The following is an 18,092-nucleotide window of genomic DNA, read 5'->3' as shown; positions in this document are numbered from 1 at the left end:
CACTCTATTTTTAGAAAGATTTTTTAAGATCAATACTAAATCTGCCTCTCTGCATCTTCCACAAAGTCCTCCTGATTCAACCTTTGGGGCAAAGCAGAATGAGTATAAAATCTCTCTTTCATATGACAATCCCAAACTGCCATTTTTATTTATTCTGGATTTCTGTAGCTGAATTCCTTTCATCTGTGCTATAAAAACATCACCCAACAGAGATGTATTCCACATTCTATAAGCCTAGACTAAAAATCTATGTCAATTCTTACAAAATGTTTGCATAAAATGGAAAATGTTCTGTGACTGGATAAGACATTACAAACATGTCCCCTACTCCCAGCTCATCTGAATGCTTAAAACAATGACAAATGTTTGATGAAGTCTTTTAAGGAAAAGAGTGCTTACTATATTTATTTTCTTTCTTTAAGCCAAAATACATGATGAGTTGTATACAGCCAAGACTGTTTATCCAAATGGCATTTGCTTCAAGGGCATCTAGGTGAGGCAGTGGATAGAGTACCTGGACCAGAGTCAGTTCAAATCTGGCCTTAGACACTTACTAGCTGTGCAACCCTGGGCAAGTCACTTAACTTTGTTTGCCTCAGTGTCTTCATCAGTAAAATGAGCTGGAGAAGGAAATGGCAAACTACTCCAGTATCTTTACCAAGAAAACCCCATCAAGGGGTAATAAAGGGTTAAATGCAACAGAAAACCACTAAACACCATTTTCCTCAAGCTATAGTGCTAGTCAGGATTAGCTAAGATCTGGGTTCATGGAAGGAATAGAAATGAGGGGTTGTTATTTCCGCAGACTTCAAAGATCATAGGTAGTCACAGTTGCTGTGAGTAGTCAGGGGCCAGATGAAAAAGAGACTACAATTTGGACTGAGAATGTGAAGGCTCTGGGCTGTAGGCCCTGGGCCTTGGGTCACTGATTTCATCACCTTCTGTTAAAGAAAGAATTGCCTTCCAATCATAGTAAACCAGTCTGATTTTGGTCATAAACTCAAAAATAATTAGTAAATTCCTTCTACCCGAAGGTGTCTAGCAACAACAATTCTAGCCATTATTCCTAAAAAGGAAGAGAAAAGTGAGAGCCTGAGCCTAAGCCTCAGCAGGACTCCAGGAATTACAAGTAGGAACCCCTGGAGTAAGCCCCAAGACTTGTCTTAGGATCATGGAACAAATCCAGAAGACCACATCTTTTGTCCAGGGAAAGTCACCTTTTATTACTTTCTAAACTATACAGATCATTGAACCCCAATTCAAGGTAACCAGTCTCTTGACATTCTTTGTCCCTGAGCTAACATGGATTCCTGGACTTATGGATCTGTTCTACTTGATTCCTAGTAACCTTTACAATCTCTTCCTGACATTGCCACTATTCACCTAAACTCAATTCTAGCATCTGACACATGGACAGGAAAATTTGAGCAATGTAGAGTATTTATGGACTAGAATATGTTAATACCTACCAGCCATTTTTCTTTGGCACATGGATGAATTGTCTGTAGGGAAGACAATGAAAGCTTTTTGATGATAAAGGCAGATGCTGTGCTGGGCATCCCTATTGTGGATATGCACAAAGAACTGTATTGCTATTTTTAAGCTTTAAATCTTCATAGTAAATGCCACCATATGGCTGAAAAAAAGAAACAAGACAATAAGCCAACTTTACAAATTAACAACAACATAAACCAAAAACATAAAAAAAAAACACAACAAAAAAGGTGAGGAGAAAAAAACCAAAAGCAATAGCACACTATTTTCACTTTCTTTTATTTATGCATTTTGTTTTTGTTCATTTTCATAAGCTCATAGGATTAGAACTGGAGGGAAATCAGAGGTCATCTAGCCCCACCCCTCACTTTCAGATGAGAAAACTGAGCCCTACAGTGGTTTAAAATACTTTCCTGAGTTCACTAGGGTCGTTATTGAACACAGGTCCTCTGACTTCAAATTCACTATTCTTTCCATTCCAAACTTATTTCTCAGATTTTCCCCCATCTTTATCTTCTGTTTATTAGTACTTGCACAATATTAGAGACAATGGGAGGAGAGGAAGGTCCTGTGATCTGTACAGAGGAAAGGAAACCCTCTGAGTTTAATAAGGAAATAATCCATAAGCCATGTTGAGAAGTCAGAAGTTGTTGAAATAAGGAAAATAAATATTAGGGAAACATGAAGAGATGTGCTTTCTCTTAAAAACCTGCCAGCTTTTTGAGTGAGAAGCAGTGTGAAGGAATGGGTAGCATTAAGGCCTTGGGAGGACTCAAGTTCAAGGCTCTAATGTTGGTAACATGACTCAAAGTGGCATTGACCTTTCAGGTCCCAGGCAATTCTCTATCTTAAGCTGCAGAATAAGGGCTAATAGAGATTGATAAAAAAAAAATTCCTTTTGTAATGGGAGAAAATACACTAAGGAAATCACAATGTCCAATTAAAAAAATGTTTAGAATATATTCTGTTTTTATATGTAAAGCCTATTCAAAAAACTCTAGGAAATGTTTTTTTGCTTCTCTTCACATACTTATGATCTCATATCTCTGACCAATCCCTGACTGATTGATATGAGATGACTGATCTGATGAGAACAGAGGAACACATTTTTTTGCTCACTTTTCTGCAATCTTATCACCCTTCCCACTTGTGAGGTTCTCAACCTTACCTGTTGCTTCAAAGACAAGTTTTTAGATTTACTCTACTGTGGAAGAGCCTTCTTAACACATCCCTTCTTATTGCCTTTCTCTATCCCTTTATTCTCCAATCAAACTCAGAAATCCAGTCAGTCCAGTTTGCAAATTCACTTCTACAGGCAAACATTTAATAAAATCTAGAAACAATGGTCTAAATATGGTGCTGTTAGAAACAACAGAGTATCAGGCCTGACCAAAGTTCCTGCGTCAACTGTCTGAAACAGCAAAGATGATGAAATTCCTTCTTCCTGCCATTAAAATTCAAAATTGCACTAAGTCTTTTGGGACATTTTATATAAATAGTGAACTCATGGAATAGGAGAGGGTGGAAAAGGATTCTTTCAAAACAATTAACTTCAAAATGATAGAAAAGTGCAGTAATGAGCAATGCAACATTTTTCTTTAAAAGATAGTTACTGAAAATTACAAATGCTATTATTGGTTATCTTCTTAAGCTTAATTCTTTTATGAATTTAGAGTGATTTACTGAACTGTTTTTAAGTTTCATATATTGTAAACAAACTGAAAACATTAACTTTAACAAAAGACAAAAACTTTAAGTGATACAAATAGGGGAGGCTAATCTCCATGCCCAGTAGTGTGCTGATAAATGTTTGACAATAAAAATTTCCTGGGAATAAATAAAATGAGCCCATGATTCACTTTTAAGTTTAATTTGCAGTATTACCATTGTCTCTATCACTTTCTTAAATCCAGACAATCAAAACAACAAATAAAATAAATAATAAAATAAAACAAAACAATAAATCAATCCCTGATTGGTAGTGTTTGTCAATTTCTACTGTAAATGCTCACACTGAAAATTTAACAATCAACTCTTCTGAGCCAGTTGAACTTGAGCTGAACTCAAGCTTCTGAGGATGAGCTGACTCAAGCATATCTTTGTCTATTGTCTTCTAACAAGCCACTGGTATGTTTCTGGTTGGTCATCATTCTAAAAGTTGAGGTCAGTCTAAAATAGCTGAAGATGGGCCAAGGGCTGGAGAAGGAGTGGGATGCCAGCTCCTAGTTTGGACACTGTTAATTAGTTCAAGTTCAAGAGCAGAAATTGTGTATTAGAGTAGGTGGAACATTAGTCAACTAAGAGTTCAATGTGAATAACAGAGAGGGAAAACCAACAGTAATTCAGATAGCCTATTCTTTATGTTATATGAGTCTGAGGCTATGGTTAATAGGAGTAAATGTTATCTGTGAAGATCCTTTGTTTCATGAAAATGTATTTGGGAAGCTGAGCCTTTCACAGGAAAGTGTGCCATTAGTGTTTGTGAGATTTATTACATTGAACCAGTTCTCTTTTCTTCCATTTTCCTGGGATGGGTATGGGTGAGACCAACGGAATGAGTAAGGACTAAGAGATAAAGTACATGCTAAGAAGCATGGGAGCCCTTCATGCACTCAAACTTTGTTCTCTAAAAGATAGCTTGGTACTGCTGGAACAACAGAAATTATAACCATGCAATGTAATACTATACTTCATTTTAACTGATCCCTGACATGGAACTAGGAAGCAGTACTACCAAAAGCATTTTATTTTGTCAATATAGTATCACTGCAAAATTATTTTGAGCATTGGGTCAAGAGAGGACATCAAAGTTATGAAAAAAATTTTCACTAGCCCGAGATAGCAGAGATTTCTATAGGAAATGGGAGACTTATGCCTGATGTGTTTACAGATAAGTACTACTACTTTATGCTACCTAATTGGAGAATGTAAGGACCAGCAAGTCTGGAGTTTGTGCTGATAGACTGCTTATCTTTGTAATTCAAGTATAGACACCAAAAACAGATCACCATAGAGGCTTCAACTATCACTTTAGTAATTAATTGTTTTGGGACTTGGCAACTCATGGAAAACCACTGAACGTGGTCTCTAGCAGAGTTCAGAGTCTATGGTCAATGAACCGGTTTTAAAAAATATTTTGAAAATGCTATTGTAATGTAAATGGCTTCCTTTTCAGCTATGAACCCGTGACAGTGGTGTGAAACTCAATTAGAAATGGGAACACTGAGTGCGTGAGGATCCCTGTGGGTTACATATTGACCTCAAACACTACGTATTAACCTTATTGTATATTTTTATTTATTTTGTTAATTATTTTCCAATTATATTTTAATCTGGTTGGTGGCATTTGGAATGTGCCACCCATGGGCTTCATGTTTGACACCTCTGATCTATGATGTGCTGGAGACTTAAGGAAAATCACAAAATGCATTAGTAAGCAATTAATTAAATCAGATTAATTTAGTAAGCAATTTGTTAGATTAATAAACTAAGTTAATCAGAGAAAAATCAAATACCTTATAATCTCCTTGTATTATTCTCTTCTCTTCAGTCAAGACAATGTTCAGAAAGATAAGAAAGCTGAAGGATAGCTGCAACAATCATGTTTTTATGCAACTTCCCTTTTTTGAAAGGAGCATATATTTTCTATGTCTATGTAGCTACTAGATAAGAAAATCATCCCAGTTCAATTAATGACCCAAATTTTTCCCTTATCTCCCTCCTTATTTACATACCAAGTCTTTCAGAGTTGCACGGTCTAGGGTACCATGTGCACACTACCATCACGGAGTCAATTCAAGAAGGTAATCCACCTCATATATATGAGGGATGCCCAGGCATCACCCCGCCAGTTCAAATCTTCGTGATGGAGGTAAGTGGACTCAGTTCTCCACTGTGAATGCAAATGGGTATTTACTATATATTACCCTGGATGTATATCAATAAGGCCCGTACAGGAAACTGCGGAAAGTGAAGATATCTCAGAGAAGCTTAGGAGGACTGGCTTTGCCCTCCATTAGACAAGCCTTCTTTTTTATCCCTAACAGAGCTGTTGCATTAAATAAAAATAAAAAAAAAAAACAATGGGCAATATCATACAGTATCAATCACCCCTCCCCCAATCTCCAAAAATAAATGTATTCAGGAGCTTTGAATATGTTCATGTGAATAAGCTCCCAAGAAAAGGGAACTCGAATTATAGTCTTTTCCAGCATGTAGAAGGACTAGGATTAAATCATGAATAGTTTGGTAAACAAAAAGATAAAATGGAACTACACAACATAGCACAAACTGTTGGTTATGTCTAATCACCCTTTCTCTCAGTGGTAGCAATTATGAAGCATTAGCAGCGTCTGCCACTGACAGATGCGTTCAGGTTTGGGGATTGTTGCTTAACCTAAAGTCAATAGCAGTGTTTGTAGAATTCCAGGGTTGTCCTGAGGGGATTGGGAGACAACACAAATTCAGTTTCTCACCATTGGATATGCTGGAATGATGTGCATTTGTTGGAGATCTGTGGTCCTAGCATTACAATATTTCTTTGACCCCCTCTGCCCCTCAACATTCACTCATGCCTTTCTTCAAAGGACATAAAGCAACCTGGGGTCTATGGATTTGTTGGGGGTTTTATCATTATATTTCAATGGGATTTCTTTCCTTTGCAATATATTTTATGTATGTAAAAACATTTTCCCAAGAAGGATTCTTTAGGTTTCATCAGACTTTTCACGGCACAAAACAAGTTAAGAACTCTTAGTCTGTAAGAAGAAAGGTAATTTCGTTATTACATTTCTGCTCTCCTTTTTAAAGATCACCTTTCAGGTGCTTCTTAGTAGCTTGGTCATGAATCTTTGCAAATTCAGAGATGAATGAATGGGAATCTATTAGACTTGTACAATGTACTAAGTAAAAGGATATAGATAGAAAAGTGAGACAAACCCTTCCCCTCATGGAGCTCACTTTCTAATGAAAGGAGATAAAGACATGGCAATAAAAGATACCAGTCTATTTTTGTACACTTCTATAAAGCAGATTCACATTGATTCATGTCTCTTCCTTTAGCTCATAATGCATGCCAAAGAAACAAGCTGCTGCCCTGTTATACCAGGCTAATACAATTTCCTTCCAGAGACAGTGGGCCTTCTCTGGATGATGCTGATGATCATTTTACGTTCACGAGTGGCTTCAGTGGTAGACGGTGACCACATTTCAAGTCATCACCAGCCACAAATACTCTTCCAAAATCTGGAAATCATGTAATGAGAAGTAAAAAAAAAAACCACTTTCCCCAAGTGCCATTATTATTATCATCCTTATAAGTGTCCATCTGGCCAAACATAATCTAATTAATTCAGCTATATATCTGGAATTGGGAAACTCTTTTGCATATTATGTAACACCCTGAAGATCCATCCATGAGATTAGGAAAATCTATGTAGTGACAGCAGCTAAACCTTCTACACAGGCCTAGGCAGGGCTTGAAATTCATATTCATCAAATTGCTACTGGCGACCACCAATTTCAATCTAGAAACCGGTCTTAATCAGGTAATTTTATGCTAGATTGGAAGATGAACACTAGAGAGACATATTTCTCATACCTCCCTTAGAATCAAAATCACAAATATGGAAAGGATCTTAGTGGCCATTTAGTTCAATGCATATGCCCCAATGTATCTTATGTACAACCTACCCAACAGTTGGTTGTTCACAGTAGGTTAATCAGCCTTTGATTGAAGAGCTCCTACTGAAGGAGAACATACCACCCATGGCAAGCCACTCCACTTTTAGACAGCTCTAACTCTCCAGACATTTTCCTTGCATTAAGTCTGAACTGCCTTTTTAGAACTTCCACCCCTTGTCTTAGTGTATGCCTTATGGCACTAATCATAATATAACAGTCTTTCATATAACAGTCTTCCAACAACTTCAATAACTTCAGTTATCATAGCCCTTCTGTTTCTTTTTTCTAAAGGTTAAGCAGCCCCAGTTCCTTCATCTGATCCTTCTCTGTCATAATCTCGAAGCTCTTCACTATTCTGGTTGCCCTTTCTGGATTACCACCTATCAATGTCATTTTTAACATGTGGCAGCTAGGTTGTGCACTGAATAGAATAGTGGACCTGTAGTTAGGAAGACAGGTTCAAATCCAGCCTCAGAAGCTCACTAGCTGCATGACCTGGGCAAGTGCTTAGCCTCTCTTGTCTCCTTCAGTTTCATTTACAAAATGCAATTAATGATAGCACCAACCTCTCAGGTTAGTTGATAAAATAATACTTGTAAAGCACTTTGCAAACTTTAAAAAGCTATTTAGCATTAGTTGTTATCATCATCATTATTAGCCTAAAATTGAACACAATATTCCAGGTGTGGTCTGACCAGACCTGGATATGAGAGGACCATGTTTTGTTTGTTTGTTTACATTTGAAGGACAGGAAAAATTAAATGCTAGAGGGATTGTTAGCTTCTACATCAGAATCTACTCATGGATTGAAGTATGATCTAGTAGCTCTCTATGACAGTTAATACCAGAAATCCCAAAAAGGAAGTAAACATTAGCAGGGATCTTATTATTGGCTCTGCCATTGATATTGTCAACATTTTTAATGACCTCGGCACTTGCCAGAAATGACAAATAACTCCTCCTTATGCAAAGTCCAGCAATTCCTACTTTAAGGCTCTCATTTACAGGAACTTTTCCCTCCTTTACCCTCTTTTCAAATTCTCTCTGGCTCTCCTACCAACAGACTTTGATTCATAGCCTGGGGCTCACTGCCATAGTAGTTACACAAACAGAATACAAATGAATAAAACTTTCATTCAGCACAATTAGCATAGAGATCTCTTAATGGGCACATACACACAGAACTCCATTGAATACTCTGGGACATAGTAATTTGAATGGTTCAAAGGATACAGTTCAAGCTGTATAGTTATGGATGGGCAAGTCATTTAATCTCTCTGGACCATAACTCCTTCATGAGCCATCAGGAGATAAGCAAATATGAGTTATTATTTTTAAAATTCAACAAATATTTGAAAGGCACTGTGGCATAGTAGACATAATTAATCTAAGAGTCAGAAAGACCTGGGTTCAGGTTTCATGTCTGACACACAGGCTTACAGCCTGTGAACTTGGGCAAATTACTTATCCTCTCAGTGCCCTAGACAACTAAAACAATAGGTTACAGAGAAGGTACTGATTTGCAGAGGTAGAAGCTCAATACAAGTCTGTCTGCACCAAAAAAAAAAAGAAAAGAAAAGAAAAGAAAAAACAAATAGTAAGTACACACTAGATAAAAGTGTTTCCAAGATAGGCAGAGATAAAAAATGACATTGTCTATGTCACAAAGGAATTTCCTATCTAATATGGGAAATAGGTCATTATATGTGTGTGTATGTGTATGTGTATATATACAGACACATATACACATAAACATATTACATATATATGCATATATATTCCCACGCATACATGTGCTTGTATGTGTGTATATATACAGGCTGTGTATGTGTGTGTCTGTGTGTGTGTGTGTGTACAAGCTAGGATTTACAAAGACAAAGAAGAGGTCCAGGGAAAGTGTTCTAAGAAAATATAAGGAGGTGATGAGGATGGGAGCTAGACCCCAAAAAGGAAAAACCCTGGACTTTCCCACATGGCCAAATCTCTGGTATTTGCCTGAAGCTATAATCCCATCAGCTGGCCTTTAATTTGGCTACACCCAATCTCCCAATTCTGTTACCCTTCACCTAGCCTAGGCCACCATTGTCTTACCTCCCTACAGCCCCCTGCCATTTCCCACCCTTAATCCTAGCTAGGCGCCATTCTCCCTTAGCCATGTGGTCCAAGTCCCAGGTGTTCTGTTGAGGCCAGCTTACTGGCCACTCCCATTCAGATCTTCCTTAAACCCCTCCTCCAGTCATTCCAAACTACTTGGTCACTCCTAGATCCCTCCCACTGTCTTTCTGTATATAAGGTCCATCTTGTCTCCATTAAGATGCTCAGATTCTTACAATCTAGCCAATAGCTCACTAACATTCAGACTCCTTAAGACTCTGCCCAACATGACAGATGTTCTAATAAACCTTGTCTTTGGCCAAAAGAAGGTGTGGGTCAAATTCTTTCTGGTAAGACCAGCGTATTGCAATTTTGGGGTCCCAGCACTCCTAAATCCCTAAACCTCATCAGAAGGAGACATAATTTTTAGCTGAGGGTCAAGATCAGCATGGAAGTGGTAACTGAGTTGAACTTAGGGAAGAATAGGCATCATGATTATTATTCATTGTGAATGGGTACTTTATTACCCTTGGTAATTACCATCCTGTTCTTTCGCTTGCAGACTAAATCACTTTTTGGTCCAGATTACTGGTTCATTTTTCTTTCATGGTAGCTTTTCTGCCCATTTTATAGCTCTCTGGGATTCCATTTCTGGAGTTTAAGACTAGTTCCTTCTATTCGTATGTAGCCTGAGTACGAGCATCTAGGTAGAGCGATGGATGGAGCAGACAGGCTGGAGTCAGGAAGTCCTCGGACACCTAGGATTAAGGAAACTTGTCTTATTGAAACAGATTAGCATTGCCTCAGAGTAGAGTCATGGGAGCAGCCTTGGAAAGCTTAGCAGAATGCTGGATTAGGGCTGCTGTTTTGATGAAAGAACAAACCAACCCCAATTAAGGCAGAGAGGAAGAATGGGGGGTCAGTACCATGCTCATGCTTGTTGTTTAGCCATTTTCAGTCATGTCCAACTCTTTGTGTTTTCTCTTAAACCTAGAAGATACAGGGCTCTTCAAAAGGCAGAATATCGTTTTTACTCCAATAAGTTCTTTCATAGAGCAGTACGGTCCTCCAATCAGATCAACTCCCTGTTAACAAATGCAAAGATGGATTTCTTCCAAGTAGCTGAATTTGTCTGGTTTTAACTTAAGACAACTGCTCTCCTATTCTTCCTTTTCTACTCTTTTTAAAGGCAATCTACTTTTACTTCTCCATTGCACTTCGGCTTCTCTGCTTCTATATTCAACTTCTGTCTCAGACTGCTAACTCCTTCAAGATATGGTATCCTTTTTTAAGTGACTTCATGGGGATCTGAAAAAACAAAATTTACTTGTATCAGATCCATAGGCAATATACAATTGTCCCATAGTTATCAAACATTTTAATTTTCTTGATTTCCTATCACCTTCAAAATTTGTATAAAAGTCACATTTAAATGTGCTGCTGGAAAACAAGATACTTCAGCTAGTTTTGCTTTCAATAAGCTCATTACATTTGACAGATTTTTTTCTCTCAGGTCCTCCCAGTACTTTCCTGTAAAATGTCCTTTTTCTCTTTAAATAAATAAAAATATTCAAATACTAAATGAGCATCACTTTACACATCCAAACCTACTTTTTTATGACAGCTAGTCTCATGAGGCACTTTTAATCACTTCATAATTTCCTTACTCCTTCATCAGTGTTATTCTATAGCCAACATATTAAACAAGAATCACTTCATGAAAAAAAAAATCTTATGCAGAGCAAGAATTTCAAAAATTGAACGTGCGGGGGCAGGTAGGTGGTGCAGTAGATAAAGCACCAGCCCTGACGTCAGGAGGACCTGAGTTCAAATCCAACCTCAGACCAAACTCTTGACACTAGCTGTGTGACCCTGGGCAAGTCACTCAACCCCAATTGCCTAAACAAAAACAAAAACAAAAAACCCACATAAATTTCATTAAAAAAAATTAATGTGCTGCCCCATAAGACAGAGAACAAATTCTTTGTCACTAGAGGAAACTGAGTGGAGATTGGATTATATATGTTAGGAATGTTTTAGAGAGAAATAATGCTTCAAATAGGAATATACTGAATGGCCGCAAGGATATTCTCTTTTTAAAAAAATTATAAACTTAATAGTCATCAATAAACAAAACATTTCAAGAAGCAAAGAAAATCAGGAAAGAAAACTGTATAAGAAACAGTGTACTTCCATTACATGTAGGTTTTTAAAAAAAAAAATATATATATATATACATATATACATATATATATATATTTAGCATACCTAGGAGTTTTAAAAAAAAATAATACAGTTGTATGCTATTCTTTACTTCTTTTTTCTTCCCATGTATTAAAATAGTATTTTATTGATGATTTTTCTTTCATGTATATCATTACCTACTAACCCTGCCCCCAAAGGTATTTTTCAACTGATATTTTATCACTATAAGATTATATGAAAAGTTTCCAAGGCAAGACACTTAACCTCTCTATGCTCCAGATATATTTCTAAGACTATAAATTGCAGGTGAGTGTCTGATTTTCACCCGTGGGAGGATGGGACCTGGACCCATAAAAGGAAAAGACTGTGTCTTTTAAAGCAACCCAGTCCCTGAATTTTCCCATACATTTCAGTAGCCCATATCACTGGCATTTAATAACTCAAGGCATCTGGCCCATCCCATCCATCTAGATATTTAACAGTCCTTTCACAGTCACTCTTAGCCCACCCCAGGCTACTTACCACTTCTTAATCCCATCCAGATCTTTTTACTCTCCCTTTTTTTGTATATAAGTATCAGTCTTACCCCCATTAAGTTGCAGGTTCTGTAGGAACCCTGACCACTTCTGTTGGCTTTACAATAAACCTTGTCACTTGACTGGAAGAAGATTTGAGTACATGAATTCTTTCCAGGCAGATACTACCCTGTACCCTGACATTCCAGGGTTCCCAGCAATCCCAAACCACATGATTTCCATGCTAGAGGCTGCCCATACTGAAAAAATCACAGGTCTAGCCAAAAAAAGGTAATTCAGGGAAATTCACAAAGGATGAAAAGTAGAATAAGTGGAATTAGAATCTGATTTTGTTTTATATTGGTTATGCAGTAAATGAAAATATACCATAAAATAAATTTCTGTGAACTAATCATATAGCTCTTTAACACTTAACTCTCTTACAAAAAGACAGAGAAGGAACTTCCTAATTATGTTACACACAATTTGTCCTACACGTGTCCCACCTAAGGATTGACTTGGTCCTCCATCCAATACTATTGTAATTTTTTTTATTTCACCTTGAAAAAGTTAAGACAGGAATGGAGAAAAAATAAGTTAAAAACCAGGGGGCTTATACATTGAATGTATTTCTTCTAAAGCCTCAGATTTATGAGGCCCAAAGAACTATTTCCTTGGCACACAGGTCTCATTTAAATAATAAAGTCTCAGAAAGTACCCTAGAACATTGGTAAGTTGTCATAAATTGCTACAGAAGAGCATATATGGGGCTTTGCAGTATTATTGTAGTAGAGTAACAATGAGATCCAGATGGGGATTTCAGATAGGGAGTTTATGGTTTCACATATTTGACTCTCATTCCCCTTTTTGACTTCTACATGTTTCTTATGCCTATCAGTGACAATATGACAGATAAAAACTAACTAAAACTTTTGAGCTTGTCTTTTAGAAGCCAACTTTAGCTAACTAAAAAAAAAGTCGCATGATGTTTCATTTTTTGATATCACAGCCACTAACATTCCTAACCCCTGTTCCACCCCGAGGGTGAATCCTCCTTGGCAATAAAGTAAAACAATTAAACCAAACCAACTAGAGAAAAAAATTACAACAGCTCATTTGCAGCATTCCATATCAATAGTCCTCCCATTCTCTTCTAAGAAGAGGTAGGAGTGGTTGGTGTGTGGTCTTGGTGTGTATTCCAATGAAACTAACAAAAACAGGTCTTTAGAGGATAAAAGACAGAGACTTTGAAGGGAAAAGGAGAAAGCCTTCAGATGCAAAGTAGACATTGATCATCCTAGAAGGGGCAGAAGACTTGCATGCCTTGATTGGATTTGAAGAGGCTAGTGAGATGATGCTTGAGCTTAGACAGTATTGTCTCTAGCCACTCATCTACAGATAAGATTCCTATAAGAATATGGAAAAGAAAGGGAACATGGAGTTGTATACTGAGGGAAGGAGCTTTTGAGTAGAAAGAATTTTTAAAAAGAGAGGCAAGTGTTCTGCATGAAGATAACAAAACTGAGCCCCTGAGAAAGTCAAAGGGAAGAAAATTCTACTGATTCCAAGCAAAGGGCCATTGTTCTATCAGACAGAATTTTGTAGCACTACCTTTGAAAAGGGCATGGTAGGAAGAGAACAAAGATCCCCCTCAGCCCAGCCAATGACTAAAGGTAAAAGGCATAAAAAAGACTGCCACTGCCCATGGTACAGCAAAACCAGCCATTGACTCATCCAACGAAGATCCCTCAGAACAGTGCACTGGCCAAGCATTTGGCCTGGCCCAATCTAGTAGTAGCTGCCTCAAGTAAAGCAGCACTGTCCAGCAGCCACAGCACAATGGAAGAGGTCCTCCTCCTCTCTTCTAACAGGAGATGCTATGGTAGGACCCATATCTTAACCCAGGAGTGGAGAATCTAAGGCCTCTGAGGCCTGTCCCTGTGAGAGATGATCTCTCAGAAGTGAAGCCTCTTCAAAGGGTCAGTGGTTCTTGTTAACAGTTCTTGATTGTTGCTTTCAAAACCTTTCCCCCCATGCCCCCCCAGACCCTGTTTTTAAGTACTTAGCAATACTTAGTCCTACCCCCAACCTGAACTGCTTGCCCTCGAAAAACTTCCCACATTTTCTTGTCCCTGGGCAAACTTGTGTCTCCGTGAATAGATTGTGCCCCCTGAAAGACCAGCCAATGGGATAAGAGGAAGGGGGTTAGGGAGGAGGAGCTCGCATTAGGGCATAAATAAGCCTTGATTTCTGTAACATACTCTCCTGGCCAGCTATGGTGACTAGGGGTGGTACCCTTTCTCATAAGAAAGCAGTAAACTCCTTTCTACTTTCAAGGTATCTAAGTCTTTGTTTTAATTTTGAGTAAGTGGTCTCTGTCCCACACATCCCCAAGCAAGTTAGGCTAGTTTTTCCTTAAAGAGTATGGAGACCACCTTCAAGACTTGGTTGAACTAAAGGATCAGGCTGTTGACATCATTTTCTTTTTGTTTGTTTGTTTTTGTTTTGTGGCTATTTCTTTTTGAAAAATAAGTAAGTAGCATTCCTCCTTCTGTTACCTTTATAATATCAGTGAACCTCCCAGAATAAATTTTCTCATTACCTGAGTACAAAACAGCTACAAGGTGCCCTCTCTGATTCTTGGCAGACTACAATATTCAACTCACCCAAGGGAGCTTTACTCAGCTGAATCCTTTGTGAATCAACCCTTCTGTTATGGCTAAGTAAATCTTTTTTTAACTATTGAATGACAATGTGTCTCATTTTGTGCCAATATTTAATCTAAACTAACAAGAGATTAGGCCTCAATCCAATTCTAGGCAGGCCCAATGCATAATAGGAGGGATGCATGTTTCATCATCTGATCTCTTAGGTCATTAACTTTGATTTTCTAATACAGAAGTATAGGGTTGCTCCCAAGGTTCTCCTTTCCAAATGTGAAATACTAGGATTCTATGATAATCAGTACTGTTTATGGAAAATTAGGTGAGACTTATACTTGGTCAGTTTAAAGGATTATAGCACAAGTAAGACAGTTTATGGTTTATAAATAAAAATCAATACTCTATCAGAGCAACCATGTGGTGATGATTAAGGTAGTGTCTTTAGTGATAGATGGAGCACAAAAGTTGCTTACTGGATTTGGAATCAGAAAACCTGGGGTCAAATCCTGGCTCTATTTTCAACAATATGACTTGTATACTGTCCCTACTTTCCACTAATACAGCCACCACACTTAAATAAGCCCTTATGATTTTATGCCAGCTTATTTCAATAGCCTTCTAATTGGTATTCCTGCCTTAAGTCTCTCCCCATTCCAAACCATGCTCCACTCAGCTGCCAAAGTGGTTTTCCTAAAGCATAGGTCTGACCTTGTCACACACTTTTCCCCTCCCTTCACTCAATTCCATTAGCTCCCTATTAATTCCATGATCAAATATAAAATCTTCTGTTTACCTTTAAAAGACCTTCACAACTGTCCTCCTCCAGCTTTTCTAGTTTTCTTACCCTTTACTCCTTCCACATAGTCTGCAATCCAGCAACACTGGGCTACATACGATTTCTTTCACATAATCCTCCATCTTCTAACTCCATGCCTTTTCACTGGTTGTCCCCAGTGCCTGGAATGCTCTCCTTCCTTACCTCTGCCTACTGGCTTCCTTGGCTTCCATCAAGATAAACCTCTTCTCACTGAGGGCTTTTACAACCCTCTCCTGCCCCTACCCTGACCCCTGACTCTACTGCTAGTACCTTCCCACCAAGATTACCTTTCATTTATACAACCTATATCTTAGATGAACAGTATTTTACATATTGTCTCTCACATCCCAGCATGAGCTCCTTTTTGCCTTTCTCTGTACTTCTAGTTCTTTGCACAGTGCCTGACACATAGTAAGCACTTACTAAATGCTTGCTGGCTAACTGATTAACTAAATATTCCCTTCAAAAAAGTCTTTCAATAGTGCCTGCAACTAAGTCTCCTGGATAAAATACATAACCGCTCAGAAGTAGAAGTATGGTCATATGACACAACCAGGAAAAACTAATCATTGAAGAATGGCTATTGCCCAGATTATGACATTCAGTTGGATGGACAACCTATGGAGCTCATTATGTTTATCTGGTACAGAGAGCAAAAATAGACAACTCAGGCCCAGAATTATACAGGATAAGAAAAACAGGACAGAATGTCCTCAGGAAACTTCAAAGCTCCTCTAATGACTTTGAGCTTTCCCCAGAAAGAAAAAGTCCTACCTTTTTAATACCAGCATCTAACACTATTTCACATCAGTGTTGACGTGAAACACAACAGACCCCCCAAAATTGAAAATAAGCGCCACAAAAAAGGAAAAGATCGACAACCATATGAAAAATACCTCAAGTTACTTAAAATAAGAGAAATGCAAATCAAGCACTTCCAAGGTTACATTTTACATGTATCTGATTAGCAGAGGTGAGAAAAAAAGAGAAATGACAATTTCTGAAGGAGCTATGGTATAATAATACACTGTTGGAGACCTGAAATTGCCTGATCATTCTGGAAAGGTATTTGTAACTGCACCAAAAGATCCTTAAACTGGGTATATGGTTTGTTTGATCTACCATGAACATTCACTACGCTTCCCTACCACCACAGAAAAAAAGATGAAAGAGGAAAGGGACTGATATAATATTTACAAATAAAATGGATGCCCATTAACTGAGGGTTGCTTGAATAAATTATGGTATATGAATGTAATAAAATATTACTGAGCCATAAAAATTGACAAAAGGAATGGATTAAGAGAAATACAGAAGAACTTGGATGAAATGATTCATATTGAAGTGAATACAACCAGGAAAGCAATGTACATAATCACTACAACATGGTAAGGGAAATAACTGCATAAAATTTAAGAACTATGATCAATGTAATAACTAAGTATGACTCTAAAATACTAATGTGGAATTATGCTGCCCACCCCTTGGCAGAGAGGTGATGGACTGCAAGTGCAGAATGAGCCTACATTTTATATCACAGCCAATGTGTGGATTTGTTTTGTGTGATTATACTTATTTGTTTAAAAGGAGAGCTTTTATTTTAGAGGGGTTGGGAATTTGGGCAAAAATGATAGCAGTATTCAAAAGAAATGGAAGAAAAGAAATAAAAGAGTATCAGCACATATATATATATATATATGTATATATTTATATATATATATACATATATATATATATGTATATATTTATATATATATATATATATGTATATATTTATATATACATATATATATATATATATATATGTATATATTTTAAACTACACAGAAGAAAACAAAAGGAAGTTCATAAGGGGACACAGAACTACCATTAACAGAACTACCATTTTACCCTGTTAAATTTAAAATACACAAATAATCTAAGCTCTGTGTATTTGAGATAATTTCATAGCTTCATACACATTCCTTTTTTCCTTTTCTTCTTTAGAGAAATGCTGATGTTTGTTAATGTTTGTCAAGTTCATAATGATAAATAGGAATTTTTTTTAAAGATTAAGGAAGCAAGCACCATGGAGAGGTCATTTGAGAGGCTCATGGTGGATATGAAGAGGTTACAATACACAAGTGAGGAACCTCAAAGAAAAATAAAACTGAAGGATGTCACCTGGACAATTTGTAATATGAAAAAGAGATGTTACGGTAATATAAGATTGACAAGGAACAGTAACAAATAGCCTGAGGACTCAACTGGCATTTCTGTGATGTCAAGAGAAAATGAAGATGACCTCTATCATGCTGGCTAGACTTACCGTGGAGAACTTGTGAGAAGATATGGACAAGGATTGTCCAAAATAAGCAGGCACAGCTGGATTCCAACCCGGATCATTGAAGGGACTGTGGAAATTTGACAAGATCACAGATACAGATTTGAGTAAGAAAACCCTTATGCTTGTATAGTGTTTCAAGGTTTATAAGGCATCTTTCTCATGATAACTGTGAGATTGGTAGTATAATTAATTTACAGTTGAGGAAACTGAAAGAATATTGCTTAACAGGAATTGTGGGATGCTTTCACCCATAAAATCTTCCTATTCAACATGAATACCTTTTCTACTTGGAATGG

This window comes from Phascolarctos cinereus, unplaced genomic scaffold (assembly GCF_003287225.1).
Source record: "Phascolarctos cinereus isolate Bilbo 61053 unplaced genomic scaffold, phaCin_HiC Scaffold_726;HRSCAF=1367, whole genome shotgun sequence".
Classification (NCBI taxonomy): domain Eukaryota; kingdom Metazoa; phylum Chordata; class Mammalia; order Diprotodontia; family Phascolarctidae; genus Phascolarctos; species Phascolarctos cinereus.
The sequence above is the reverse complement of the archived record's forward strand: the minus strand, read 5'-3'. Positions refer to the sequence as shown.